Consider the following 3,633-nt stretch of genomic DNA (forward strand, 5'->3'; position numbering starts at 1 on the left):
TTAAGGAGGAATTGATGTATATAAATATAAAACGTTCATTTTGCTTCTATTCGTTCGTTAAAGTACGAGAGTTAATCCGAAAGTAATGTTACAACTTCGATAAAACTGCTACTATTCCACGCAAGTCAACGAAAATATACACGATCGAAGCTATATTTATGTATCTTTCTATACATTATATTTGATGATATGACGCCAAATATTAAAGATATTGACACAGCGACATTACTTTTTGATCAACCCACACACTTAATGCTACATAAATGACTTATCAGGAAAAACCCCTACATAAACAAATACATGGGCGCAGACATTTTGGACACCCGAAGTTGTGCGGAGGAGAAAATGCTAGCTGGCGCGTGATTGGTCAATAAGAGAAAAGACTTGTTATGTATTTGACAAGTGAAATAAAGTTGATAAAAATCTCATATCAAGACTTGGGTTTCTTTGAGGTATATAGGAGTTACAGGTAAAAATTTGAAGGGAGGGATGCACTTTGGTTAGAGATTTTCATTTGGTGTCAAACACACCTAGTTGTAAACAAATGGAAATTGAAAGTAAAAGTGCAACGGCACGGTATATTTTTTCTGGCATTTTTTGTTTTCCAATATCTCGAACTTTCACGACAAAAAGGTCATTTGCCCGAAATTCAATATATGTATCAGTGAGAGGGGCTAAAGTTTGTATGGAAGTCTATGGGAAAACATTTGGTGGTGTTTGTCCTATAGAAAAGGTATGATTTCATGGATAAAAATTGATTACAGCCAAAAAATCAATCGGTTCCTATTTTTTTGGCATTGAGAATATATTTTAGTTAGTTTTGACTATTTGTTTAAAAATTAGAGGGTTTGGGTAAATTGGGGCTCACAATGGGGACTGCACATAGTGAAAAAATGCCAAAATTTGTGCCCTAGCTCTCATATTTTCAATAAATGTACATGTAAATAACTTAAAATAAATATTTATACCGAAATTTACTGTGAATATTGTAAATAATGCAGTATCAATATTTATCGGCATCATCAATACACAAAACATATGAATATCCCCCTCGCAGTTTGAGAAATTTATTTAAATCCATGTATTTTATAAGTGTAGACATTGGAACAGATTGATTAATCCTCTTTCAAATTTGTGTTAATCAGAGTTGATTGAATAATTTATAACAAAATTTGACTGCTATTTACTAATTAGGTTACTTTGTTTTTACATAAGGGGCATAATCCAGCAGCAAAGCCAGTTTCAGTCATGTAATCAGTGCTGGCTTGAAATAAAAGTTATACTTTTGGTGAAACTTAGAAATTACTAGTAGGAAATTTAATTTAAATTACAGTACAATATATTTTTGCAGAAAATACATTGAAAATGCAATAAATATGCAAAATTATAACTGAAAAAATTATGAAAAAGGCATCTGAATATCCCTCCACCTTGCCATATCCAATCTTGATATTCTGCTGAAAAGGGGGGGGGGTAATTTTGTGCTCTAATCATGCTGTAAAATGAGGGAAATTTGTTAAAATCTGGTTTATTTGAATAACAAGAGTCATGCTTATCTGCAGTTATTTTTTTTTTTTCATTTTCTTTTTTATTTTTTAAAATAATTATCTGAGTAAATTCTATTTTAACATGATTATTTTAAAGGTATTACATCACAAATGCTTAAAAAAATTCAAAAGATGGTGTTAAGAATAAAAAATTATGATATAAGCTACTAGATGCATTTATCAGTATGTTTTAATACAATAAAATGTATTTCAGCGATGCATTCTCAAGAAGGAAGAGATTAATGAACCCTACCCTCTTACAATGAACAACACATGGATACTCTCGGGATGATCCCTTTGCTTTCATTAAGAGTTCCAAGGTATTGTTTTCTTAGAAAATCTAGTTAATCTCTTAATATTTAAGTTATTTAGAACTTTTTATAGATTATTAGAAAATAAATTTCCTCAGAACTGCAGTTATTTAAGCACTTTGCTTACAATTGAGCACTTTATCCAGTCAGACAATATGATTTATCTGCCCTTGGCATTTAATCAATTTATTAATTAGGTCAATAATAAGAAATGATATGCAAATAAATATGTTTGCCTTTTATGAGAATATACATATTTAACATCAAATACATGAAATGTTCATGAAAATTGACTAAACTGTAGGTCACCCCCCTTCAAAATTACAAAATTTTCAGTGGGGATGTATTTGATTTTCTGATGCCAGCAACCCACTGCTGATAGGATGTTTTTTCAATCTTATGTACAATTGAACTAGATATAATTCTCTATTCTTTCCACTGATTATTTTATCTATATTAGTTTTCACTCTTTCCATAACCCAGCTTTTCTTACAAAAACCTGCTGATTTTCTTCATTTTTCATTGATAACGGGTACCTGCTACCCTGAATGATTAACATGATCTTCCTTGAGAAATTATTAGAGATAATAAGAAAGTCAAGCAAAACATATGCTAGATTAATCATTTTATTTCAAAAGTTTGAAAGAAAAATAGAAAAATGCTTCAATTTATAGACATCTTTTCTGTTTCACAGATGTGGGTCTGATTGACTGGGGTGTGAAATGTAACAGCCAATGGTGTACTTAAGGTAAGACTGTCAGTCCCAATATTCAAGAGGTCAGATAAACAATGGATATGTGTTCTAAATTTACTAAATTGACCACTTTTTACAAATGTTTCTTTTACTCTATAGGAAAAACCCCTACATAAACAAATACATGGGCGCAGACACTTTGGACACCCAAAGTTGTGCGGAGGAGAAAATGCTAGCTGGCGCGTGATTGGTCAATAAGAGAAAAGACTTGTTATGTATTTGACAAGTGAAATAAAGTTGATAAAAATCTCATATCAAGACTTGGGTTTCTTTGAGGTATATAGGAGTTACAGGTGAAAATTTGAAGGGAGGGATGCACTTTGGTTAGAGATTTTCATTTGGTGTCAAACGCACCTAGTTGTAAACAAATGGAAATTGAAAGTAAAAGTGCAACGGCACGGTATATTTTTTCTGGCATTTTTTGTTTTCCAATATCTCGAACTTTCACGACAAAAAGGTCATTTGCCCGAAATTCAATATATGTATCAGTGAGAGGGGCTAAAGTTTGTATGGAAGTCTATGGGAAAACATTTGGTGGTGTTTGTCCATCAAGCAGCTGCTGAGAGGAACATAAATAGTATTTAAATATACATGTTATTAATTATTTAACAGATATCAACAAATACAAACACCAGAAGGCAGTCGATTTAATTAAACATTTACATAGGATAATATTAGGAAGAATACGTACAAAAACAACACATCAAAATCATTAGTCAATTGATTTTACTTTGGAATGTATAAGAGCTTATATTACCAGAATATTTATGTACAAATGTTACACGTTAAAATCATTAGGTAATTAATTATTTTGATATTGACGAAAAATGATATTACAGAAGAATATTAAGTTGCAATTTAATTTATTGAACTTACACCGTATGAGTCATACATCAGACGCTGCTTATACCACTGGAATGAGATGATTTCATTCCTTTGAATTTGTTACCGGTGTTGTAGCATAGACTTTCCCCCCGCATAGACTTTCCCCCCGGAAAAACGGGCCCGGGTTAGACTTTCC

General features: G+C 31.6%; 1 long non-coding RNA gene across 2 annotated transcripts; it reads left to right on the plus strand.

Annotated features, from left to right (window-relative positions):
- The first annotated feature begins 313 nt into the window (after positions 1 to 313).
- Positions 314 to 2,864, plus strand: LOC134274518 (uncharacterized). 2 transcript variants are annotated; one of them, XR_009993640.1, is made up of 4 exons: positions 314 to 469; positions 1,762 to 1,867; positions 2,553 to 2,606; positions 2,712 to 2,864. It is a non-coding gene; the product is annotated as an uncharacterized LOC134274518 (long non-coding RNA). The 2 variants fall into 2 exon arrangements; XR_009993639.1 differs by lacking the exon at positions 314 to 469 and adding an exon at positions 480 to 733.
- Positions 2,865 to 3,633: the final 769 nt, after the last annotated feature.

This window comes from Saccostrea cucullata, unplaced genomic scaffold (genome assembly GCF_032062105.1).
Source record: "Saccostrea cucullata isolate Sc308-1 unplaced genomic scaffold, CSIRO_AGI_Scuc_v1 ctg19207, whole genome shotgun sequence".
Lineage (NCBI taxonomy): Eukaryota > Metazoa > Mollusca > Bivalvia > Ostreida > Ostreidae > Saccostrea > Saccostrea cuccullata.